This window comes from Canis lupus, chromosome 9 (genome assembly GCF_003254725.2).
Source record: "Canis lupus dingo isolate Sandy chromosome 9, ASM325472v2, whole genome shotgun sequence".
Taxonomy (NCBI): Eukaryota; Metazoa; Chordata; class Mammalia; order Carnivora; family Canidae; genus Canis; species Canis lupus.
The window spans coordinates 17,009,728-17,037,363 of record NC_064251.1 but is presented as its reverse complement, the minus strand read 5'-3'; the positions used below and the strand labels follow the sequence as shown (position 1 = coordinate 17,037,363).

The 27,636-nt window shown below is 38.3% G+C and overlaps 1 protein-coding gene and 1 long non-coding RNA gene across 7 annotated transcripts in view; one reads left to right on the top strand and one right to left on the bottom strand.

The window, feature by feature from the left end:
* Window positions 1–27,636, top strand: part of KANSL1 (KAT8 regulatory NSL complex subunit 1) — a 185,893-nt gene that overhangs the window by 102,273 nt on the left and 55,984 nt on the right. The window lies entirely within an intron of this gene.
* Window positions 1,126–20,104, bottom strand: LOC118355814 (uncharacterized). Its single transcript, XR_004818989.2, has 3 exons — window positions 19,850–20,104; window positions 13,040–13,150; window positions 1,126–2,557 (listed from the first exon to the last, which is right to left on the bottom strand). It is a non-coding gene; the product is annotated as an uncharacterized LOC118355814 (long non-coding RNA).

Sequence of the window (27,636 nt, the reverse complement as noted above, 5' to 3'; positions counted from 1 at the left end):
TTCAGTCTTTATCTGTGTCTTCCCTTGCTTTTGCAGGGTCATGTACACATTCCTAGATCTCTAGTTTTATAGACCAGCCCTGTCAGTCCCCTCAAAGGATTACAGCTAGCACATTCTCGACTTTTCCATTTTTATGCTTATTTGGAGGCTTAGTTTAGGGTAAATTGGATATCACTTTGTTTTGAATGCTGGATCTTAAGTTTAGGCAAGGACTAATGTGTTTTTAAAGTCACATGTTAGGGCAGCCCGGGTGGCTCAGTGGTTTAGCGCCACCTTCAGCCCAGGGCATGATCCTGGAGACCCGGGATGGAGTGCAACTCGGGTTCCCAGCATGAAGCCTGCTTCTCCCTCTGCCTGTGTCTCTGCCTGCCTCTCTCTTTCTGTCTCTATGAATGAATAAATAAAAATAAATAAATAAAGTCACATGTTATTAATGTTATTATAGTGGAATTGTCTGCTTCTTTATTTTTTTTTTTTAATTTATTTATGATAGTCAGAGAGAGAGAGAGAGAGGCAGAGACACAGGCAGAGGGAGAAGCAGGCTCCATGTACCGGGAGCCCGACGTGGGACTCGATCCCGGGTCTCCAGGATCGCGCCCTGGGCCAAAGGCAGGCGCCAAACCGCTGCGCCACCCAGGGATCCCTGTCTGCTTCTTTAATTGAGAAATAGCACTGCAAGAATTTCAGGGTTTTTTTTTATATAAAATATGTTGCTTTTTAGGTAAGTGATTCTCAGTTTTAGGGACATTGTGTTGTGGGTAGAAATGATGACAATCTGGATAATATACAACTTGTCTCTTATTGAAAGTTGCTTTTTTTTTTTTTTAACTTTATTTGAGATAGAGATCACAAGTGGGAGGTGGGTGTGGATAGAGGGAGAAGCAGACTCCCTCTGAGCAGGGAGCCTGATGTGTCACTCGATTCCAGGTCCTTGGGATCATGACCTGAGCCAAAGGCAGACACTTATGTGAGCCACCCAGGTGCCCCAAAAGTTGTTTTTTGTGATGAGAGCTTTAACTTGTGTTGGGAGTTTGTTATGCATTTACACATTGTGGAGCCAGGACCAAAAAATGTTAAGAAATAAAACTAAATCATTTGGGCTTATCTTTTCACTGATTTCGATGCAATTTAAAAAAAAAAAAATATATATATATATATTTATATTTATATTTATTTATTTATTTTTGAAAACGTTATTTATTCATGAGAGACACAGACACACACACACACACACACACACACACACACACAGGCAGAGGGAGAAGCAGGCTCCTTGCAAGGAGCCCGATGTGGGACTTGATCCCGGGTCTCCAGGATCACACCCTGGGCTGCAGGCGGCGCTAAACTGCTGTGCCACCGGGGCTGCCCTGATCTAAATTTTTTAAAAGAAAATTTTATTGGGGTATCTGGGTGGCTCAGTGGTTGAGCATCTGCCTTTGGCTCAGGTCATGATCCCTGGGTCCTGGGATTGTGTCCCACATGAGGCTCCCCAAAATGAGCCTGCTTTTCTCTCCACCTATGTCTCTGCCTCTCTCTTGTCTCTCATAAATAAATAAATTCTTTAAAAAAATTTATTTACAAAATATATTATTATACAAGTAATTTATTAAAACATTTAAGAACATAGAAAGCAAAACAGTAAATTACTGGTAACCCTAATACAAATTTAGCACTAACACATTAGATGATACAATAAAGGAGAGAGGAGGATATTAGTGTTCTTGTAGTGCTTGTACTCTTGTGCTAGGGGCATTAAACACATAATTTCATTAAATCACCACAACTCTGAAGTTAGGAGTTTCTCAGAAAAGAAACTGAGGCTCAGAGTAAAGGGGGGGGGGGCTTGCCCAGAGTTCTACCTAAGCATCGGAATGAAGATTGGATTCCAGTTGTCTAGTTCTAGCTCTGCTCTTTCTTCAAAGTGCTGCCTTTCTCACATTTCATCTGTTTAAGATGTATAATTATTACGTTACCTTTAAAGATAACTGGTAGTGTCTGACTCATCAGATGCGACTCTTCAGAATCATGGTGGTGACTATTATATTGTGTGAAACTGCATGGCTTATATAAATATACTTTAGGAAATTGTGTTGCTTTCAAGCTAAAGACACAGGATTCTCCTGTAACAAACAGCTTGGAGTTCTTCCATGTCAAACAGGAGGTTTTAACAGGATCTCTAAGACTTTGTTCTGTTTCCAGAGCGATTGCCCACCCCTGACCAAGAATGAAGCTCACTTTGGCATTCATATTTTGTTAGGTTGGAGTGTCTCAACAATTAAAAGTATTTTCTTTCCCTGTGCACTCCCAGCTCTATTGAAATATAATTGACATATAACATTGTGTAAAATTTTAGACAAACTTAAGGATTCTTTTTAAACTGTTAAGGGGTCCATGAAATAAGGGTTTGATGTTTCAGTGTTCTGGTTTCAGAGCTTGTAGCTTTCCACTTAGAAATAATACTTTTTTTAGGTTGAACATTGCCTCCATTCTTCTTTTCTCCCTCAGAAGTAAGGAAAGTTCTGCATGTGTGTTGATGTGTTTTAAGTAGAGTTCTTGCCTGTGTATGGAAACAGAGAAATGAGTTCAAAAGGTAAGAAAGGCCTCAAGTTTAATTCCCTGTTAATAACTAAGTTGGCCTTTAACCCAAAGGCCGAGGAGCACTGTAGCCTTGGTTGGGAGAAGACTAGAGTCAGGAAGAGTTATTTTTTAGAGACCATGTGAAGGAATGATTAGAGGACTTTTAGGTTAATTGAATTAAAAGAAAAAGGACAAGTGTGAAATATAACTGGACTTAATTATTACAAGAACTTTATGATTTCAGTCCTGAGAACTTGAGTAGGAAATTGAGAATACTGACAGATAATTGGCAAGTTTAAAGAAAGGGCTGGTTTGGGATGAAATTTGGAAGTTGACTATGTTGAATTTTGCATGATTAAGGCAATGTATTACATTGGTTATAATTGAGGGCTATGGAGCTAGATTGTCTGGGTTCAAATGTAGGTCTTTCTTGTTCTTCTTTGGGCAAGTGACCTTAATATCTTGCTGCCTCAGATTCTCCATTTGCAATATGGGGATAGTAGGCATTGTCAAATAGGAGATTATAACGATTAAATGATGAGATTCATGTAAAGTATATAGCAGTACCCACAACAAAGGAAGCATTCAACAAATGTTAGCTACTATCTATAGTGACCAGCTGGAGAAAAATTGAATTAAGTAAAAAATATTAGGGATAGCAATACACATTTTTGTTGGTAATAAAATATTGGAGCCATAAGGTGATTTTTGCAAGTCTTTATTTGCAACCCTTGTTGTTTTATACATGAAGTGTAGAAGAAGTAATTAAAACTTGGAGAATAGATAAAATCCATGAAGAAGAATGTTAGAATTAAAAAAAATAAGACTAAAAAAATAGGACTAAGAATTTAATCTAGAATTATTACTAAATTTAGTGTAGGGCAACAGTTTTCCACCTCTGATAATTAGGAAGGGAGGTGGTGCTATGCTATCTGCAATGATGATACAATGACCATAGGCAGTGGTTGTTGGATTGTCCCATCAGTTTTCCTGTGCTGGTGTGTCCTCCTGCTCCCCCATCAAGGAATCCCCATTGTTCAAGTATCCTGTAATTCTGTAATTCATGGGAGGGAGGCTGGGCCCCTCTCTAGCTCCAGTGAAGAAGCTTCATTAGTCTAAGATTCTCAAAGTGCAGTCTCTGGACCAGCTAGCATTATCATCACTTAGGAACTGAGAGATGTAAATTCTGGGACTCCACATCAGACCTATTAAATCAGAAACTCTGGGGGTGGGGCCCAGTGATATGTGTTTAGAAAGCCCTACAGAGAGGGCATCTGGGTGGCCCAGTTGGTTAAGTGTCTGCCTTTGGCTCAGGTCATGATCTCAGGGTTCTGGGATCAAGCCACGAGTAGGGCTCCCTGCTCAGGTTGGAGTCTGCTTCTCTCTCTCCCTCTGCTGCTTCCCCCCAACCCCCCCACTCCCGCCCCACCTAGCTACTGCTCACTTGCTCTTTCAAATAAATAAAATATTTTAAGAAAGAAAGAAAGCCTACAGGCTCAAAGTTTGACTTCTAGGTGTAGGGTTTCCAACTCTGGTAACTTCGGGAGATTAGGCATATAATATAAATGAATCAAGTTTTAGAATGGGGATGATTTTCAACTATGAGTCATGTGCCACATCTGAAGGGACCAGCTACTAAATGTTTAATGACTATTGAAGGACTTGCAGACCCAGCATTGGCAAATCATCTTATCTTTGCTTTGTATATATTTTTTTGAAGTGCTGGCAACAAACTAAAAAAATTTTGATACCTTTAAAGGCCAAAGAAAGTGCAACCACAAGCAAGTAAAACCAACTTAAGTCATGTGACTTAATTTGCAATTTTTTGTAGGAGTTAAAAAACATTATTGTATGTAAAGCTTGCTTCATAGCACAAATTACTTATCTTAGGTTAAATTTCTAGATGAGAAAATTTGTTTTGGTAATGGGATGAGAGTTTTAATATTTTATAAAAGATTTATTTATTTTTAGAAAACGTGTGCATGCATGAACAGGGATGGGTGGAGCAGAGGGAGAGAGTCTCAAGCTGACTCCCTGCTGACTGTGGAGCCCCAAGCGAGGCTTCATCTCATGACCCTGAGATCATGACCTGAACTGAAACCAAGAGTCCAGCACTTAACTAACTGAGCCACTCCATAGCCCCAGTTTTAAGATTTTTGATAAAAATTATGTAGTCCAGAATTGAACTGTTTTGTCAGTGTTTCCCTGAAACTTAGCAGATATTAGATACATTTTATTTTTAAGAGAGAGAGAGAGAACCCCAAGCAGGCTCCACATTCAGCAGGAAGCCTGACTTGGGGCTTGTTCTCATCACCCTGAGTGAAATCAAGTCAGCCGCTTAACTGACTGAGCCACCTAGGTGCCCCTTAGATACAATTTTTATAAAGACTTTGAATTTGATAGGAAAAAAACATTCTTTAAATTTTTTATTGCTTTGATTTACTAATGTAGTTTAACCCTTGGTTTGTATTTATTGGCCATTTATATTTTTCATATAAACAAATCTGAAATCACTTGCTTATGTCTTTTTAAATTGACTTGTAAGTGCCAAATGTTTTTCCTCGCTTTTTATTTGCCTTTTAATTTGTATGTTTTTTGAATTACAGGAGTTTTAAATTTGCCTAGTCAAATACATCCGTCTTTGTCAAATTCCCTCAAAAAAATCTCACAGGAACTTTAATTGGAATTAGATCGAATCTATAATAACCCTCAATAAAGATTTTTGGCTGACTTCCCAGGCATGTACATGGTTGCATGCACATGAACCACTGTATATAGGATACTCCGTTTCCTCACCTCCACCATCACCAGTATTCATTCACTGAATAAATTTAACCTTTATTGAATGCTCACTGCATATGAGGAAACTGTTAAGTTTGTGGGGATACATTAGTAAATAAAACACGTAGAATTCTTGCCCTCTTAGAACTTACGTTGCTAGAGGAGCAGAGGCAGTAAACATGTATGTCAAGTGGTGAGTGCTGTGGAAAACAAAACAGGATTGAGGGAGGGTAGTGATAGCAGCAGCAGCTTTTACTAATTTGTGTCAGTCAAAGAAGGCTTCTTTGATAAGGTGACCTCAAGGAAATAAGGAGTATTTCCCAAGGATATCTAGGAGAAAAATGTGTTCCAAGTGAAATCAATTTAAATCAGAAAATGAGAGGAGATGGGAACTAGCCAGGAACTTTACAGGAACTGTGGCTTTTACTCTGGGTTACCAGAGAAGGTACTGAGGTGAAGGATTGACCCGTAGATCTGAGGAAGAACTGTCAGGAGGCTGATGCCATTTCCAGGTGAGAGATGGTGATTGGTTGGTGCAAGTGATCGGGGGTGGTCTGATACTAGATGGACAGTTGACAACCACTTATATCCAGATTTTTTTCAGTAAATACAGTATATAATACTATAAGTGTATTTCCTTATGATTTTCTTAAGTTTTTTTCTAGCTTACTTTATTGTAAGGATACAGTATATATAATACATATAATATAAAGTTTCTGGTAGACTAAATATGGTTGTGAGGGAAAGAGGAGCTGGGGATAACAAGTTTTTAAGGAATTGGAGGAAGAGTATCTTGTGTTTTGGGGATTTTTGTTTTTGTATGTGTTTTTACAAAGGGGGGAAGACCATCAAAAACAGTTTTGGAAAGATGTAAGAATTTTAGTTAAGGAAAAAAAAAGAATTTTAGTTAAGGGACATTTATTTTATCTTTTTTAACTTCTGCTAACTCTTTCTGGTAGTTTCCCTTTTTTTTTCTCTGGAGATTTTAAGGAGGAAAGGCCTTTGGAAAGGTCTTGGTGTTTGCAAGTAAACAGCTTGATGGATTCCTCTCAGTGTCCACCTGGTTGCTTTAAATTCATGCTTTCAACTTGCTAAGTGTTACTGAGTACTGCCTCTGGCTAACTTGCTGGTATTGATGGTGTTCAGATGTGCTGGCCTGAGAAAGGATCCTATGTCTGATTATGTCACAGTGCCTTCCTATTAGTAGTAGTGTTGCATGTATAATCCAGTGCAGTCTGTAGGCCTTTCCTTGTTAGAAACAGTCCGTGAATACCACTTCCCATCATTTTATCAGCTTTAGCATCTTTTCATTGCCAAACTGAGTATCAGTTTTCTGTTTTTTATAGTTTTTATTTCATTATTTAAAATTTAATGAAGGAAAGAAGCTTGTTCTATATTTTTAAATGTTTCCTGAAGGGGTTAGGAGTAGATGCCCTCACTGTTTTTGGTTATTGAAGATTCTAGGAATGATACAGTGGTAGGGAATGGAAATCTCTCTCCTTATGTGTCCCTACCGTTTTTTGCCTTAAAGCTTCTTCTGAGTTCGGTTATTGGAAATTTCTCTGGATACTCAGAGACCAATCAGTATTCTTATTAGTTTCTAGCTCTGTGAAACTATAAACTTCTTATTTTCATGAGTATTTTTAAAGATTTTACTTACTTATTCATGAGAGGCAGAGACATAGGCAAAGGCAGAACCAGGCTCCTCGCAGGGAGCCTGATGCTTGATCCCAGGATCCCGGGATCAAGCTGTGAGCCTAAGGCAGACATTCAACCACTGAGCCACTCAGGTGTCCCTTTCATGAGTATTTAAAGGGAAATTGGTGGAGTGCATATTGGATTTCAGTGTTTGCTATCTTAAACTAGAAAAGGTATTTTTTTTAACCTAATGGTAATGTGGTTACTCTTGCCCCTAACCTCCATACTCTCATAGCTTGTCCTCCTATTTTATGTACTCCTATTTATATGTGTTTATTTATTTCCTTTTAGTTAGACTTCTGAGCTCCTGACATTATTAGTGGTTTATGCATGACTTTCTTTTAAAATTAATATACACCAGTGACATGACTGCCCAGCTCCAAGACTGCCTGCTAATAACAGAAATTTATCTCTAAGATCCATCCCCATTTTATATCCTAAATTATAATTTTCTTTTTTCTCTTTTAGTTGCATTGTATATCTGTGTTTACCTAAAAAAAAAATTATAGGAAAGCCATCAGAAAGCATTTCTGACTCTCCAAAAAAGATTCTAAGGCAGTGACAAAACATGCACTCACAGCTTTTCAAGTTTCTTCAGGGATCTCTAGGTTACTTTTGTTTCACCTTAAACTTTACAAAAGAAAGTAAGCTGTAAGTTGACTTGGATTTTCAACATTGTTACTAAAATTCATACATGCTATTTCATGTAGCAGTAGTTCATTTTCATTGCTGCATTGAGCAAATAATACTGTTATTCATCCATTCTCCTCTTGGTGTGTGTTTGGGTTTTCCCTTAGATTATTTTTAAATAATGTTCACTCCTCTTATTCTGAACATGCTTCCTGGTATATGCATGCTAAAGGTTTTGGTGGTGAAGTGTGCAAATGTTCAACTTGATTGAATGATACCTATTTCTATTATTTTTACTGCTTAATAAACTGCCTCTTACTGAATGACATAAAACAAGGTTTATTTTATTGTCACAGATTCTAGGAGTCAGAATTCAGGATACAGTTTGGAACAGCTTGTTTCTGTTTCAGGATGTTGGGCTCAGCCAGAGAGATTCAAAGGCTGGGGGCCAACTAGAGGGTCACTTCCAAGATAGCATCTTTACTCTTATATGTGGCACCTGTTTGGGGATGCCTAGAGTGCTTTCCTCAGCTGGGACCTGCTGGCCAAAAGCACCTGCATAATAATAATAGCATCAGGGCTGTGAGTTCTCACATGGCCTCTGTATGTTTTAGGAACAAGGATAGAATCTAATGAACAAGGATTATTCATTTATAACTTGGCCTGGGAAGTCCCCCTTTCACCATATTATATTTCCTTGGAGGAGTACTGAAGTCCCCCTTATGCACAATTTCACTTCCTGAGATCTGGAAGTAAATTATCCTCCTGACATATCACCAGAAGGTCAGTAGTAGCCTAATGCTACATTATTAACCTCACTACATCTAAATGTGTAGGCATTTTATCATCTCACATTATCACAAGGAGGGTGAGTACAATTCAATAAGTGTTCTGAGTGACCACATTCACATAGCCTAGTCTAATACAGTATAATTGTTCTATTTTCTTATTAGTTATTGTTAATCTCTTTCTGTACCTAATTTATAAATTAAACTTTGTTGTAGGTATGTTTGTATAGGGAAAACATAGTATATATAGGGCTCAATACATTGAGGTTCAGGAATCTCCAAGGGGTTTTGAAACACATCCCCCACAAATAATGGGAGACTACTATATATGTAACCAGGTTATTTCTAACAAAATTTAAATTTAAATGTTTCATTTTTGTGTGGTACAAAGTCCTCTCAGTTGGAAGTTGGGTCTAGTTCTCACTCTACCGTAAGTCTTAGCAGATTCGGTTCCTAGAGTTATTTCTTTTCTTCTGTGATTCTGAAATTAGTAATGTGTATTCTAAAACTAATCAGAAACTTGAAGCGAACCAGATTGTTTCTATTGTATTTTTCCAACCCTGGAGGCTCTTTCTCTGCTTCATCACACTGGTGGCCAGTCTAATGAATAACCACTTTCCTGCACTTCTGTGGCATTTGCCCATGTCTATGAGCATCTTAAGCATTTTATGGCCATCCTCTATGATGACCCTAGTGATCTCTGGGGAAACATTAAAAGCTTTGTGCGCATGTTTTGCAATTGCCATAGCATTTCTGCTCCTCCACAAAGACTGTATTTATTGGTTCCTCTTGAGATGTTTGGACTGCTTGAATACACTTTTTGGTGTGCGTGTCCTACAAATAAACGTATTATTTCTCATTTGTAATGTCATAGTGAAGTTTTTGTCCTTAATTTAGTTTGAAAATACATATAGCTGCCATCATGTAATACACCTCTAAAATTAATCTTCATCTCTAGAATGTATATTTTCCCTAGGACTTCTGTTTAGCTTTCATGAGCTGTGTAATTGGTGGTGGGGTGGGAAGAGGCTGATATAGAACTGTTGGCTGTTCTGTACAGCTTTATCCTCTTTCTTCTTCTGTGGTAGGGAAGAAAGAACAATTGCTGTAAACTTTTTATTCTTTAAGATAATTCTGCTTGCCTTACTTATAAAAACAGCTAAGTATTATAAAAGAAATGTTAGGGCAAATTTAATTAGGATTAAATGTTTAGTAAAAAAAAAAAAAAAAGTTCTAATGAGATGAACCTCTACCTGGATAGACCTTTATTTTATTTAAAGAGAGAGCACGCCTGCAGGAGCCTGCTCTGGAGAGGCAGAGGGAGAGAGAGAATCCCAAGCAGGCTCCAAGCCCAGTGCTCAGTTTTACATCCCTGAGACTTACCACTTGAGCCAAAATGGAATTGTCCAACTCTTAACCAACTGAGCCACCCAGGCGCCCCTGGAGTGACCTTTAGAGAGTGTCTAAATTAAAAGGAGAAAGGTACAAGAAAATTTGCTTTAAAGCTTTATCCGGATAGTTAGAAACTTCTATGTGATGTAATTTATAACCTCCTTTTAGGAAGAAATTAACATTTCTGGGGATCCCTGGGTGGCGCAGCGGTTTGGCGCCTGCCTTTGGCCCAGGGCGCGATCCTGGAGACCCGGGATCGAATCCCACGTCGGGCTCCTGGTGCATGGAGCCTGCTTCTCCCTCTGCCTATGTCTCTGCCTCTCTCTCTCTCTCTCTGTGACTATCATAAATAAATAAGAATTAAAAAATAAAAAAAATCTTTAAAAAAAAAAAAAGAAAAAGAAATTAACATTTCTGTTAAAATGCTAAAACTATTGTCTTGATGAGTTTAATTGGATTAGGATTTCTTCCTCTCCCGCCCTCAAGCTAGTTACCTACTCAGGAAGTTGACTGTCAGCTGTCAGTCAAGAGTCTCATAACTTAGTTGGGCATTGTTTTCATTTTGTTGTCTAGTTTAAAATGGTTTAAATAAGATTTGCCGTTCCCTTTTCCCTTTAAACATTATCCTTAATATGTTGGAGATGTTTTTTCTTGCCTGCAAGGTTGTAATGTTAACATGGGGTCCTAACTAAAATGGGAGAAACATTGTAAACTATCAAAAATGTAGTACTCCTATGGGGAACTTGATGGTTCTGTGCCTTAAGAACATCAGACAATTTTTTTTCTAGTCTTATTAGTTTTGTAAGAGAGAAAATATGTATCCTTCTTCCCTCTTTAGAATTCATATTTGAGGTTAAGATTTTTTTGATGCTCACTCAATCTGATTCAGGTAGATATCCTACTTTTGGATGTTGGGTTGCTAATTCTGGGCCCAGGGTTCTTATCAGTAAACAAATTGATAGGTACATAGTTTGTGGTTCAGGAACTCTTTGGCATAAAGGTAAGTAAATTCAGAAAAACTAACTTAGACAAAGCTTACTTTGACACACCAGTTATTTTAGTTTGTTATTAATTAGTAGGCACCTTGTTTGCAGGACATACAAATATGCCTTAAAATGGGAACAAAATGTGGAGTCTCCTGTTTTATAATATGATGCTTAGGAGCAAAGATGGGTAGAATTTTAGAGCTAGAAGGACCCTAGAGATCTGTTTTGCAAGTGAGAAAACTTGAGGGCCATGCAAGTATAGAATAGATTCGGGGCTTGAGTTCCTTTAATGGTGGAATTCTTTATTAGTTTAGTATAAATGTTGCCATTTGGTCAATCAATGTGTTCTATTATTCATATGGCTCCTGTTTATTTCTCAGGAGAGATCATTAGTCTTAATTTTATATATATATTTTTAGGAAAATGTCAAAGATGAGTGTACTGATCAAGTATTCTTATTTCTGAGTCATTAAAAGTTGTTAAATTTTAAAAAGACAACATATAAGGTATAGTAACCTGTGCCAATTAAAGAAGCCAAAATAATTTTAAAAATCAGAATGTAACTTTCAATTCTTGTTGGCATTCCAGACTCTTCTGAGCATCTCTTTCTGATACTTGCTTTAAGAAGTTGACTGACTGAATTAACACCGGGAAAGTCATTTACTCTTTTGGGTCCCATCTTAGTCTCATTGAAACCATTTTAAAAATTGAGATGCTTAGAGATAATCTCTGGGGTTTCTTTTAAAGTTTTGGGCACCTTTTTGAGAGAGTGATTTAGGTCTAGACTTAGCATCATCAAGAGATTGATCAAGAGACTTAACAAAGTCTGTAAGAATCTTATAACTAATGGAAAGAATTTTTATTAAAGCACCTGGAGTGAATTGAGCCATTTCTTAGTGAATTAAGAAATTTGAAGAGAAATTTGAGAAGAGAAAGAAATTTGACATAATTTCTGAAAAAGTTAATTTGGCAGTGTGATACTCTTTTAGATTTATACTGTCCCAACTGTTAACAAGAACTCTAGCCAGAGTACATAGGGCATGCCCTGTCTCTTAACAGCAGCGTGAGCTTGGACAAATTTCTCAACCTTTCTGTATTAATTTCCTTAAATTCGTCATTGTATAATGGGATGATAGTGATAATAATACCTATTTGAGTGTCTTGAAGTTATATGAACTAATATATGTGATGTGTAGTGAACATATAGTAAGCACCATATTTGTGATTTTTATAATTTGTGTTACTTAAGAGGAAACATCAGTAAAATGAAGTACAATTTTAAGAGCTCCCTATTATGAGATCACTGTGCTTTTTCTCAGTAGACTTGTTGAAAATCCTAGAAGTACATAAAAGATTTTTCCTGTGTGCTTGGATTTTTTTGTTAGTATTGCAACAATAGGTTCTTAATGAGTTAAGATGAACAATTATTGTGGTTACTTATCAATGATCCGGAGTTTGTGGGTGAGCTTTATCATCACTTTTTCATTGAGGGACCACTATAGAATAATCTATGAAGCCGTTTCCCTCATCACCCTTCACCCCTCCATATGCAAAAGATACTTGGTGTCAAGTTCCTGTTTCTCAAGTGTGTTTAAGGAATACACATTTACCAAAACAGAGGCTTGTCATAAGATGGAAGGGCACAGAGCACCTTGTGGTAGCTTCATGCAGTCAGGTATGATAGAAATAGTAGGGGCAGCAGTGTCTACCATTTACTGAACACTTACCATATGCTAGATATTGTAACACTGTAGCTACAATTAGCACTGTAATGGATAGACTACTCTCTCAGTTAGTAGGACATTGAAAATGTCTGTCTTCTGTGCCTTTGGTCATTCTTTACTACAAATTGTTTTGACCTCTTAGGGTTGACTAGGTCATTACAAATTCTTAAGGGGAGAGGAGTGGATTTTTATACCATATGGTAAAGAAGAACCTGACAAAATAGTTTTCAACTTTATGTGGAGAAAGGTTGAAAATTTGCCAAGAAAACTTTGAGGTAGATAGTTTATGTATATGGTACAATTCAAGATTTTTAACTGTTTAGGAAATGGTTTGAAAGAGTGTGGGAATTCAGATGTGAGAAGTTTGTTTTATTTGTAAAAGCATGTAGAACATTTATAATACCCTTAGTAAGCATTCATTCAAGTTGTATATGGTTGGTGTTAATACAGAGCAAATAAATACCTTACTGGCAGTTTCCATTTTGTAATATTTTCCTTCATACTTGGACGAAGAGTGTGGACTATAGTTTTGTCTTCTACCTGGTCAACAGAGGCCAGAATGGCTTATGGAGCTCTATTGGCACCAAATGAGAAAGAGGTTAATTTCACTCAAGGAAAAGTTAGGATCCTAGTTCTAACCTCTCTCTTTTCTTCTTTCCCTTCCTTATCCCTTTCAACAAATGTTTGACTACCTACAGCATGCCAAACATTGTTCAAGATACCAGGGATGTGGTAGTAAACAAAAGTCCCTACTCCTCTAGAGGGGTGGGGTGGTGGAGGAGACAGACAATAAGTAAGATAAGTAATTAAAATGTTTACAGGTAGAAAAAAATTTTTTTAATTAAACTTTTACAAGAGGAGGGATGGAAAGGAAAGAGAATGTGTGGATTTGGGGAAGGGTGAAGGCTTGTAGCTTTAAGATTGAGTAATCAAGGGAAGGCTTCATTGAAGCGACTTTTAAAGAAAAAAGCTGAAGAAAATGAGGCTGTCCACCTTGGAGACACTAATTAAAAGGCCCTGTGTTTGGGATGCCTCAGTGGTTGAATGTCTGCCTTTGGCTTAGGGCGTGATCCCAGGGTCCTGGGATCCAGTCCCACATTGGGTCCCACAGGGAGCCTGCTTCTCCCTCTGTGTACGTTTCTGCCTCCCTCTCTCTGTGTCTCTCATGAATAAAACTTTTTTAAAAAGAGAAAAAAAGCCCTGTGTTTGATAACTTATCTGGCATGTTCAGTGAACAGTAGTAAAAGCAGTGACCTAGAGGAATGAGTCAGGAGTGTAGGAGATGAGGCCAGAGAGCAAGCAGGGATAGGGTGAGAAGTAAGTGGTACATGACCATTTGGGGCCATACAGGTCCTTTTTAAGATTTTGTTTATTCATGAGAGACACAGAGGCAGAGACATAGGCAGAGGGAAAAGCAGCCTCCCTCCAGGTAGCCTGGTGCAGGACTGGATCCCAGGACCACGAAATCACACCCTAAGCCAAAAGCAGACTCTTCAATACTTAGGCACCCAGGTGCCCTATACAGGTCCATACAAAGAACTTGCAAGGTTCAGTTTGGTTTGGTTTTGCTTTGAGAAATGGAAAGCAGCCATAATTGATACTGGGGAGAGGAGGAGGGATGTCTTCTAACTTGTCCTTTTGTATAGCATCATTCTGGCAGCTGTATGTCTATGTATGTATGTATGTATGTATGTATGTATGTCATGCTGTATGTATGTCATGCTAAATAGCCTGAATTCGGTCAAGGATGAGAGCCAGACCATTCAAGAGGCTCTTGGCAATAATCTGGGCGGTATGAACCAAAGAAGTAATAGGGAGGTGACAAGAAGTATTTGTGAATGCTAGACATACTTTGAAAATAGTTCCAGTAAGATTTACTGTTGGACTGAATGTGTATGTGTTGGGGTGGTGGTGGGGGTGTCTGTAAGGAGGGTGGGTAAGAGGTGTGAGTAAGAGGTTTGAAGTTAAGAATAGTATAGAGGGGGATGCCTGGGTGGCTCAGCAGTTGAGCATCTGCCTTTGGCTCAGCAGGATCGAGTCCCACATCGGGCTCCCTGCATGGAGCCTGCTTCTCCTTCTGCCTGTGTCTCTGCCTCTCTTTCTCTATGTATGTCTCTCATGAATAAATAAAGTCTTTTAAAAAAAAAAAAAAAAGAATAGTATAGAGGTTGGTTTTTTGTTTTTGTTTTGTTTTTACCTCTAAGCAAAAGCAAATCAATCCAATTGAAGCAGGTTTGGAATGGTATAAAGAATGGGGAAGAGGGAGTATCAGTTTTGAATAGTAAGTTTAAGATGCTTTTTAGACATTCAGATGCAGGTGTTGAGTAGGTAAGTGTATACAGGAATCTGGAATTCAGAGGAGCAATTGAGGCTAGAGATAAGAATTTGAGAGTCAGGAACATAGTCAATACTTAAAGCTATGCTATTTGATAAGATTCCCTAGGAAGTGAGTGTAGGAAAAAAGATTGAGAGGTATGGGCAGTTGGGAATCTTAAAAAGAATTCAAAAAGGCAAGAGAAAAATCAGGTTAATATGTTTTGAAAGAAATGAAAAGTATTTTAAGGAGGAGAGGCTGATCACCTGTGCTAGATGCTGCTGATAGATCAAGAGTGATAAGGACTGAGAATTGGATTTAGTACAATGGAGGTCATTGGTGACCTTGACTAGCAGTTTCAGTGCAGTAGTGGAGGTTAGTACTTGGATCTAAGAAATAATGGGAGGAAAGAGATTAGACATAATGAATCTTTGTTGTAAAAAGGAAAGAGAGAAATGTGGTAATAATGTTTGCCCTGGCCTCTTATTATTAGCTGACCTCCTGATCCTTCCCTTTTCAGTTGCTGCAGAAGAGCTTGCCTGCTATTGTGGGTGGTATTCCTGTTCCATCAGGAGAGTGATGAGCCTGCCCAGGCTACTTTTTTTGCTAGGTTGGAAGTTAGGAAATGCTAAGCTTGGGTTACCTTCTATTGAATGGGATTTTTTAGATGGCCTGTATTCTTTTATTTTTTTTATTTATTTATTTATTTTTATTTTTATTTATTTATGATAGTCACAGAGAGAGAGAGAGAGGCAGAGACACAGGCAGAGGGAGAAGCAGGCTCCATGCACCGGGAGCCCGATGTGGGATTCGATCCCGGGTCTCCAGGATCGCGCCCTGGGCCAAAGGCAGGCGCCAAACCGCTGCGCCACCCAGGGATCCCTTCTTTTATTTTTCTAATCCTGAGGTCCCTAACCAGTTCACCTTCATCTTTCCACCTTTCAGAGTTTTTCTTTGGTTGCCTCTTGTGTTATTTCCAGGATTTATAGTTGTGATTTACTGGGATGAGCTAGAAGAAAAGAATCTACACTGTCTTGCCTAAACCAGAAGTTGTGTTTAAGAACTGATAAATTAACTAACAAATTGATTTTTGATTCAGCTTCATTTTCTTTAAGATGTATCCTTTTATGCCTAACCCCCAGTAGCTCTGAGTACTGTTTCTGAAAGTATGGTCTTGGATATTTCTTGCATAAGAACTATCCAACTTCTTTTCATTCACTCTGGAACTCATTTCAACTTTCAGATAACTTCTTACACAGTAAAGCTGGAACATCACTTCTGGATTTTTGCATTGAGTCTTGGTTCTACCATCTTTCAGTTAGCTGGCTGAGTGATTATGGCTAGCTAGATGACAGTGCCAGGATTTGGAATTAATGTTTACTACCTCCATATACCATATTCTTTCTAACAAGCTGTATTTTGTTTTTATAGTGAGTAGAAAAATGATTCTCTATAGGAATCCTTTATTATACAGTTTAATCTATGGAGCTAAATCCATAGATTCCTTAGATTTTTCTAGAAATAGCCAGAAGTTCTCCCCCATGGAATAAGAAGTGCTGGTGTCCTCCCCCCCCCTTCCTATTTTTTGTCAGTACCTTGTACTTTTCTGCTCTTCCACTGAACTTTAAGTCCCAAGGCTGACAAGTTGGGAAATGCCGAGTATAGGAGACTGTTTTTCTTTCCGTTTTAATTGTGATGTTTTGATGTGTATGAGAAGTTTCTAAGTCCCCTGCTGCTTACACTAAGTACTTTTAAATTTTTTTTTCATTTATTTATTCATGAGAGCCAGAGAGAGAGACTTAGAAGGAAAAGCAGGCTTCCTGCAGGGAGCCAGATGTGGGACTAGATCCCTGGACCCAGGATCATGCCCTGAGCCAAAGGCAGACACCCAACCACTGAGCCGGCCAGGCATCTCACAATAAGTGCTTTTAAGTTGTAAGATATGCTCCTTGTCAGTCTCTTCCTTGGGTGAATGAGCTAGATCAAATAATAGCTACTCTTAGACTTTAATTTGTAGCTCTTGAACAAGTGGGATTATTTAACTATTTAGGATTTTCAAAGGAGGAATTAGTATCACTTCTAGAATTTGAATATTCTAACCTAAGTTTGATTTTTGAAATGTTCTAAAATGGAATCCACTCTAAAAAGATGAACTCTGTAGTCAAAAATGTAGACAAAAAATTGACTGGTTTACTCTGGAGGAGTCACTCTGGGATAGCAGTTCTTTGAATAACTGAGTCTTTCAGTATTGACTTTGTCATTTTGCTTTATTCTTGAAGCATAACAGTCCTATTCTCTAAAAAAGACACAGTAACTAGGCCAGTGTTTTGTTCTGAATCTTCATGCTCAGATTCTGTGTCTAGTCCTACAGCCAGCCAAGAAGAACTATAAGCCACTTCCATCCTTCTTTGTCATGCTGTGTTTTTCTCCATTGGAACACTTCAGTGTGTCAAAGGCATTCTGGGTCTTTCAAGCTTCAGTTAGGTGGGGTTTTTAATTTTTTAAAAATATATTTATTTGAGAGAGAGCATGCATGGGTGGGGGGCAGGGCAAAGGGAGAGGGAGCAGTAGACTCCCCGCCAAGCAGGGAGCCCAATGTGGGACTTGATCCCAGGATCCTGGAATAGTAGCCTGAGCCAAAGGCAGATGCTTAACCAACTGAGCCTCCCAGGTTCCCTGGTTTGTTGTATTAAACAGTTTGATAATTAAGCAGAACAAGTCATTGGCTAAATCAGTCTCATATATGTTTTTTTAATTTCCTGAGAGTTCCTTATTTGTGAACTACATGTATGCAGATAACTGAAAATTGATCTACAGTTTAAAATACATGGTAGGTAGTACCCATAAAGAGGCATGGATAATCTAGTTGAAGACCAGTCAGGTCTTTATGACATGACTTTGGAAATAAGAATACACAAATAATGAAATAAGACGATCACAGTAAGCTTGAAGAATACAAAGTAATGAATTCCAAGATACAGTTCTCCAGGGGAAAGATTTCCCCAGTGTGGTGGGTTTTAGGCATAAAGGATGCCCCTGGATATTTTCTAGTTGGAAATTGAATTGGGTATGACAGATTGACCTGAGTACTGCTACTGAGGGGCTTTGTTGGAGAATTAATTATATTTTTTGTTTTACTGTGCTTAGCAGATTATGTATTATGTAAATATTACCATGATTAATAAAAAGTCTGACAAATGGGCATTGAGAAGAGTTTGAAGTACCTTAAAACTTTGAGTGTGTTTTGGAACATCTCGTTTTTAAAGATTTTATTTGAGAGGGGAGCGTGAGCAAAAGGAGGGAGAGGGACAAGCAGATTCTGTACTGAGCACAGAGCCCATGTGAGGCTGGATGCCAGGACTCTGAGCTGAAACCAAGAGTCCACACTTAGCTAACTGAACCACCCAGGTTCCCCCAACATTATCTCAGTCCTTAAACATGTAAAAATGTACAAAAGTACAAATAATTTATCTGTTAATCTGTACTAATACTAAATAACAAACTAAAACTAATTTAGAGGTTGAGTTTATAAAGTTCAGAAGTGTGGACTTTGAGACAAGAATAAAAATAAACATGGAAAATTCTAAAGGACCAGATAGCTGTTTCTTCTACAAATAAATTGCAAAGAGAAAGAGGAAATATGTTATAAATTTGAGATGTACTAATCAGATGCACTGTGTGGATCTTGTCTTCAATTTGGAGAAACCAATTGAGACAGTCCACGATATCTGACCAATAACTGGATATTTGACATGAAGGATTTTTTGTTTTTTAAATTATGAAAGTGTATAGTATAGAGAGTATGTGTGTGTGTGTGTGTGTGTGCGTGCGTGCGCGCGCACGCGCTTATATATAGTATACTGTATTTTAAGTGAATTTACCTTTTAGGGATCCCTGGGTGGCGCAGTGGTTTGGCGCCTGCCTTTGGCCCAGGGCGCGATCCTGGAGACCCGGGATCGAATCCCACATCGGGCTCCCGGTGCATGGAGCCTGCTTCTCCCTCTGCCTGTCTCTGCCCCCCCCCCCCCCTCTCTGTGTGAATATCATAAATAAATAAAAATTTATAAAAAATTTTTTTTACCTTTTAAGGTTATACATGGAAATACAAGATGTACTGATCTAATGACTGGGATTGACTTTAAAATTAATACACAGGGATGGGGGTGGATGTTACAGATGAGAGGATTGGCCAAGATTTAATAATTATTGAAGGTAGTTGATGGTTATGTGGAAGCTTGTTATCTTTTGGCTTGTATTTGAAATTTTTTATTTTATTTCTTTAAGATTTTTTTTAAGGATTTTATTTATTCATGAAAGACACAGAGAGAGAAAGAGAGGCAGAGACACAGGCAGAGGGGGAGAAGCAGGCTCCATGCAGGGAGCCCGACGTGGGACTCAATCCAGGGTATCCAGGATCAGGCCCTGGGCTGAAGACATCACTAAACCGCTGAGCCACCCGGGCTGCCCTATTTCTTTAAGATTTTATTTGTTTCTGAGGGAGACACAGAGAGAGGCCAGAGACACAGGCAGAGGGAGAAGTGGGCTCCCTGTGGGTACCCTGATGTGAACCCTGGGATCATGACCTGAGCTGAAGGCAGCCACTCAACCAACCACTGAGCCACCCAGGTGTCCCTGAATTTTTTTTTTTTTTAAGATTTTATTTATTTATGAGAGACAGAGAGAGAGAGGGGGGGGGGAGCAGAGACACACAGGCAGAGGGAGAAGCAAGCTCCATGCAGGGAGCCTGATGTGCGACTTGATCCCGGGTCTCCAGGATCACACCCTGGGCTGAAGGCGGCGCTAAACCGCTGAGCCACCCAGGCGTCCCTGAAATTTTTGATTTAAAAAGAGTCCCAAGATAAATTCACGAACATAGGCAATAGACCAGGACTGCTTAATATTGTTTCATAAAATAAACATGGATTACAGAGTTCTGTATGATCTGACCCTATTACCTACCTATATCCAGTGCCAGCTCCAGTGCATTCTTCCCCTTCTTTACCCTCTAAGTTCCAGCTAGAGAACTTGTGTACCTATCTTTTCTTAAGACCCACCACAATCCCCTAGTATCTTCTGTGCCTTTCCACATCCCCCTATTCCTGGAACCTCTCATCCTGAGCAAGTCTGCCCAGCCAAGTTCTGGTTTATTCTTTGGAGGCTAAATGTTTATACCACAGAGAGAAGTCTTCTAGATTCTTCAATCTAGATCTGATGTCATAATCTCTTATCTCACATTTTGCATGATTGTTTATTAACATTTATCTTGCCCATTAAACTCTAAGATTAGGGATCCCTGGGTGGCACAGCAGTTTGGCGCCTGCCTTTGGCCCAGGGCGCGATCCTGGAGACCCGGGATCGAATCCCACATCAGGCTCCCGGTGCATGGAGCCTGCCTCTCCCTCTGCCTGTGTCTCTGCCTCTCTCTCTCTGTGACTATCATAAATAAATAAAAAAACTTAAAAAAAATAAAAATAAAAATAAATAAACTCTAAGATTAATGAGCCACAGTTCTTATTTGTTATTACTGTATCCCCAGCACCTAGTATAATCTCTGGTAGTAAATAATAGGTGTTTAAATATTTATTAAATGGCACTGGGGCAGGGGTGTGGGGGAGGAGGAAGAGTTCATGGTGGTTGAAAGTTTGGCTGAAATAATTTGTTGAAATACACAAATCTCTTCAATTTCAGAGGTAATCTGGTTTAAGCAGTAGGACAAAAGCCTTCAGTATTGAACCACAGAGTCTTTATCAGGATAAATTGGAAGTTTAGAATTGGCTCTGGTACATTTGCTTCCTGTTACTACAAACCTCTCTAGAAAGCTGATATAACCAGTTAGAATGACAGATGCAAACTGCTTTTTAACCCATTCTTATCTAAGTTTTATTTTACAGCTAAAACATGAAGGATATTTGATGGTAGACTTTTTTCCTCCCAGTATTTTATTTCCTCCACCTCTAAATTTTAGCAGAGGGTAATGTCATTGAAGTTGTTGCTAAATACAGTATCTATTCTAATGAACTACAGTTGAACTGTGAACATAATGTGTTTGAACTAGGAGGGTCCATTGTACATAGATTTTTTTGGATATATATTGTACATGTATTTTTTCTTCCTTACGATTTTCATAGTATTTCCTGTAGTTTTATTGGAAGAATACAGTATGTAATACACATAACATACAAAATATGTGTTGACTGTTTTTGTTAGGCAGTTAGGAGTTAAGTTTTGATATCCCAAACCCCCATGTTATTCAAGGGTCAGCTGTACTTTAGTTTTGCTACTTAGAATGGAACTTCTTTGGATGAGTCTGAAGCTGAACGCTCAAAATTCTGTTGCTATTAAAAACATCTATTTCCTGTATTTTTTTTTTTGCCTCTTAGAGATTTCTCTTTTTTCCCTTCTTTTGTATCTTTTACAATACAGAATTAAAATCCAAGGTTATGTTTATTTAATCTTTTCTAATACACAGATTGTACTTTGCAATTAGGATTATATCATTTTATGAACGCCACACTCCTGTGAGGCAAATGTTGCTGTTACTTCCAGAGGTCAGTTTTCATGTCTGTAATGTCATAGAGTAAATAAAAGTGAGAACTTGGCGCGAACCTATATTCCTGCTCTTTTACCTATTCATTTCATACTACATTTGAGATAGATAGTGAATTCTTGTATACACATTTTTTTTTTACATTTTTTTAATAAGGCTCTCAATAATGTCAAGATTTTCTGTTCTTGTGACTCTAACCCTTACCCTAGATACTGTGAATCTTGCAACTGTGTATGTTCTGGATGTTCAGGGATCTCAGTTTTACTTTATTCTGTTGGTTTTCTAAGTCATCTAGAGAACTTGGAGATTTCAGAATCTAGGTGTCTCCCAGGCCTTGTTGCACACTTTGAATAGCACATAACTGAAGTGATTTGCGTGCCAGTTTTTTGTGTGCCAGCATAGTGCTGTGTAACTTGCTGTAGACAGCCATTTTGTTAGTAGAATTTTTTTTTTTAACATAAAGTGAAAGAACTGGAAATAGAAATGAAATCAGAATTGAAGAGGAATCACCGCCATTTAGGCCTTTCCAGCCTATTCATTGTTGTTTAATGAAAATTTTTAAAAATTACTGTACAGGATTTGAGATTGTGAGATTGAGCCCAGCATTGGGCTCTACTCTGGGACCATGGAGCCTGCTTGAGATTCTCTTTTCCCCTCCCTCTGTCGTGTCTGTCCTGTCCTGTCCTGTCCCCACTCCCCCACCCCCCGCCCTTGTACTTACAAAATGTATATATAGATCAGGGAAAACTATCCATCAGCACTGTTCTGCTAGATTTACAGATTTTCCATCTTGGAATAGGACTAGGTGGTTTCATTAAAGACAGCAGTAGGTTAAATATGATGTGGTTCAATGCCTAGCTTTAGTGTTCCTTTCAGATAAGTCTGCTTTTGCTGTACTTTATCTTTGAGAAAAAAAGAAGTATCTGTCACTGCTGCTTGTTGGTCTGCTATTTGTGGCAGTACTATAGGCATTGAATATAGGGTTTATCAAATAGAGTTGGTATATTAGTAATCTCTTGTTGGAACTCATTGACAATAAGTTGACAGTGGGCATAGTAAGGGACATAATATTGCAAATTCTTATTTTTCTGTTAGCAGAAATTACATTCCTTAATGTTTCTATTTTAGAAAATCAGTGGTAACCACCTCTGAGTTAAGTGACTCAGATCATTACTTCTTAAGGTGCAGTAAAAAAAGTTTTTGTCAGTGACACCTTTGAGGATTTAGTGTGTAATTCCTAATTCGTAAGAAATATAGGAGGATCTTGGTTGCCACATTTAAAGAGAGGTTAAATCTCCTTACACAAAAATCCCTGTGTTGATCTATTTCTCCTCTTCTAATGAAACATTTCCATTAACATTACCATTCAAGATGATTTGGAAAATTAAAGACAGAAATCACCTGTTCATTTTCTACATTGGCCAGCAGGTAAGGTGAACCCTAAAATTTCAAGTGCTTTCCACTATGTAGTTTCAAAGTATTTATAAATATAAGAGCTTTTTTAGAGGAAATAGTTTTTTGTTCAAGTCAGCACTATAAATACTCTATAGGGGTTCCTGTAAAATTTCCTAAGTTCGAGATATGTGGTAATATTCTTCTAACCCTCTAAAAAGAACCATTAAACTATAAATTCACATAGCTAAAAAAGAAATCTATTTATAGGGCATATACTATTTTATACAAATAAATACTGATACATAGCTGGCAACATTACAATTTATTATTCACGTGGTATTACCAAAGGAAACATTGGAACTGTATCTTCCTGCAGTTAGGTAACCAAAAAGCAACCCATAATGTAAAATTTTAATGGATTTTTATGTAGCACATGGAGGGAAAGCAAATTTATCAATAAAACTTTTATAAAAGTGAGGGGCAAAATATGAGTTAAAATGAATTCTCAAGCAGTAGCCTGGTAGTTATAGACAAACATTCTAGCATAAACTGGAATAAAGTTCATAGCAGAATAATAGATTAGAAGGCATTCTAGCATCCTGCACAGGCAATGCAGTAAAACAATTTCACTAATTGTTAGCACAGCATAAGCAACAAGAGAGAGTTGAAAGACTCATCTGTGTTGGAATGCATCTTTTTCTTCATCATTCATAAAGACTACATTAGAAACAAATTCTCAATATGTAATTATCCTTGTGCTGCCTTAGTCATGTATTCTTTTTTGAAGTCTATATGACTAATATTAAATCAATATCTCATTTTTGATAATGTAAATTATCAGAATAGTAAATTTACATTTTGAACATTTGGAGGAAATCCACATCTCCCTCTGGTAAATTGAGCTTCTGTGGCATGTTGTATTTGTTATGGGGGGAAAAGAAGAGATGTGAAGATCTTATTCTTAAAATAATATTTTGTGAGGTTCTGCTCTATCACTGGAGTTTGGTAACATCATCATAGCTACCTCAGACTTGTTAACTGTATTCCTCTCACCTTTGCTACAGTTGATCTTTCTGCCCATATTGCAGTTTTTTTTTTAAGATTTATTTATTTATTTATGATAGACATAGAGACAGAGAGGTGCAGAGACACAGGAGGAGGGAGAAGCAGGCTCCATGCCGGGAGCCCGACGTGGGACTCGATCCCGGGACTCCAGGATCACGCCCTGGGCTAAAGGCAGGCGCCAAACCGCTGAGCCACCCAGGGATCCCCTATTGCAGATTTTTTAAATACAAGATACTAGGGTGCCTGGGTAGCTCAATTGATTAAGCGTCTGCCTTCAGCTCAGGTCATGATCTAGGGATCCTGGGATCAAGCCCCGCTTTGGGCTCCCTGCTCAGTGGTGATTCTGCTTCTCTTCTCCCCCAGTCCCCCTCCATTTGTGCTCTCTGCTCTCTCAAATAAATAAAATCTTCAAAAAAAAAGCACAAAATACTTTTTTGGACACTTGGGGCAGGGTTTTCTGTTTTTCATTCATTATAATATGGTGGCAACTTGCCATTGAAAATTACTTCCAATTCTAAACTGTCAAATGACAAATGTATTTGTAGAATGAAAATTATTCATAATTGTGATGACTATTCCCTTAATGCTGCCTATTTTTAATTAGTTTATTCGCCAGTTTCCAAGAAATATTATAAGGAGGTTCAGTTTATTATTGATATTTAGGAGAATACCTATATAGCAGGTTTGTTAGTTTTGACCTTAGGAAAATTTAAAAGGGCTGTTCTTTGTTATCAGAGAAAAATAGTATTTATTCATCAAAGTTCTTGTAAACTGAAATATTTTAAGTAATTTTCTTTTTTAGCCTCAGACTTTCACACAGATTTTAAAATGTTTTGGTTTATTCTTCCCTTCCTCCATCAGACAAGGAAAAAAATTTTTTTTTTTTTTTTTTTTTGGTTAAGATGTGTCTAAATTCAGAGATAACAAATAGATTTCATCTTTCTTGACAATATAGAGAGCTTGGTGTCCTGGAACATTGTCATGAGAAGGCTTATGAACTAAGTTCAGGATCATTGGGAGAGACTGCCAGGATTCCTTGTCCATTAGGGGTGACTAAGGAGGAGGTGCTGTAAATTTGCCAAGAAATCTCCTTTTCTTTAGTTTTCAACTTTAGGGTTTTGTTTTGGCTGGCCACTATCAGTTGTTAAAACAAATTTTGTCTGTGAATCACTTGTCATTAAATGGATGTTGTGTTAATTTTACTAATCACTTTTTGTCTTTGAATTGCTTTTACAATATTTGACTTCTCTTATACTTTGTTTTCTTCAAGAGTTAGGATTTGAAAAGCCACAGGAGCTGTATGGTACCTTACACATGACAGGAAGAAATGAGGTTTGAGGGGAGCTTATTTAGGAAAAGTAGTGTGTAACTTACATTAAGAGTAGTGACTTGGGACACCTGGGTGGCTCAGTGGTTGAGTGTCTGCCTTTGGCCCAGGGCGTGATCCTGGAGACCTGGGATCGAGTCCCACATCGGGCTCCCTGCGTGGAGCCTGCTTCTCCCTCTGCCTATGTCTCTGCCTCTCTCTCTCTCTGTCTCTCATGGATAAATAAATAAAATCTTTAAAAAAAAAAAAAAGTAGTGACTTGAGGTTTATTTATTGAGCGCATTGGTGATATGGTAGACAGACATTCAGTGCTGTGATAGTTTTGGGAATGACATGACTTATAAAAACCAACAGATTTAACAGGATAGGAAGGTGGTAAACTTTTTTTTTTTTTTTAATTTTTATTTATTTATGACAGTCCCACAGAGAGAGAGAGGGGCAGAGACATAGGCAGAGGGAGAAGCAGGCTCCATGCACCGGAGCCCGACGTGGGATTCGATCCCGGGTCTCCAGGATCGTGCCCTGGGCCAAAGGCAGGCGCTAAACGACTGCGCCACCCAGGGATCCCAGAAGGTGGTAAACTTTGTAGAGGAATGAATATTGGAAAGTTGATATGCAGGTTAACTAGCTTTGCCTCTTTCAGACATTTTTATAGTTTAGGGATGATCCAGAAGTTATTACTTTAACCTCTTGAGGTTCTCTTCTGAATTTGAGCTGGAACTAGACTTGCAGTCAACATTACACTAGATAATTATACTTTTTTTTTAACACATTAATCATTTTTATTCTGTCACTTAAATAGGAAAATTATACTTTTTTTTTTTTTTTTTTAAAGACAAGGTGATATGTTTCAGAGAATGTATGGAGTTTTATTTTTTTTTATTTATTTATGATAGTCACAGAGAGAGTGAGAGGCAGAGACACAGGCAGAGGGAGAAGCAGGCTCCATGCCGGGAGCCCAATGCGGGACTTGATCCTGGGACTCCAGGATTGCGCCCTGAGCCAAAGGCAGGCACCGAACCGCTGAGCCACCCAGGGATCCCCAAATGCCTTCTTTCTAACAGAGAAATAATAGGACAATACTTTATCACAGTGGTTGTCTTGAATGGCTTATTTTTGGACCATATAAAATAAAATATTGTTACTATCCTTGGTCTTAATTATAATTAAGACCAGCACGGGGAGAGGCAGGCAGAGGGAGAGGGAGAAGCAGGCTCCCTGCTTAGAGCCTGATGTGGGGCTTGATCCCAGCATGCTGGGATCAGGGCCTGAGCTAAAGGCAGACAACCAATTGAGCCACTCAGGTGCCCCAGACTTGTTGTTTTTAAAAGAGGAGTCACACATTACATTATAAGTAGAGCTAAAATCCAACTTCATTCCCCTTCCCAGAGGTGATGAGAACCCTGATTCTAAATTTGTTGAGTATTAGTTCTGTGCATGTTTGTATACCTTTACTATTTATGTACTGGTAACAGTCCTAATTGTATGTTTATTCTTTTTTGGTTTTCTTAAGTTTTTCTGTTCTGTATTGTTGAGGTTTATTCATGTTGATAGATACAATAATAACTATTGATAAACAGTATTCCATTAAATTCTTTTACTACTTGTGTGTATCTGAAAAGACTTCTTTCTTAGTTTATTTCCCTACTTTAGCAAATTAGATTGTAACTTTTAGCTATTACAGCCTTTTACTGCAGTGAATCAGTTTCTTCATATAGGTATGCAGGTTTGTTTTCAGAAACAGAATTTCATGATGGTTGGGTATGCACATTTTTCTGTCTAGCCAAGTATTTCCAGATTACTCTTTAAAAGGGGGAGTGCCGGTTTTTGTTACTGGCAGTGTATGAATTCCTGATTCTCACATCTTACCAAAACTTGGTTTTTCCCTATTTGGGTTTAAATAGGCAGCCCAAGTGGCTCAGCAGTTTAGTGCTGCCTTCAGCCCAGGGCGTGATCCTGGAGTCCTGAAGTCCCATGGTGGGCTCCCTGCATGGAGCTTCCTTCTCCCTCTGCCTGTGTCTCTGTCTGTCTCTCTGTCTCTCTCTCTGTCTGTCTCTCTCTCATGAATAAATAAATAAAATTTAAAAAAAAATTAGAAGTTCAGGGATGCCTGGGTGGCTCAGTGGTTAAGTGCCTTCAGCTCAGGGTGTGATCCTGGAGTCCTGGGATCGAGTCCCACATCCAGCTGCCTGCATGGAGTCTGCTTCTCCCTCTGCCTATGTCTCTCTCTCTCTCTCTCCCTCTCTCTCTCTCTCTTTCATGAATGAATGAATGAATGAATGAATAAATTAATTAATTAAATAAATAAAATCTTTTTTAAAAAATAATATTTTGACCAAAATCTAACAGGGTATGGCATATTTTTATGTACTCACTGGCCATTTGGATTTCTCTTAGGTGATTTCTCCATTT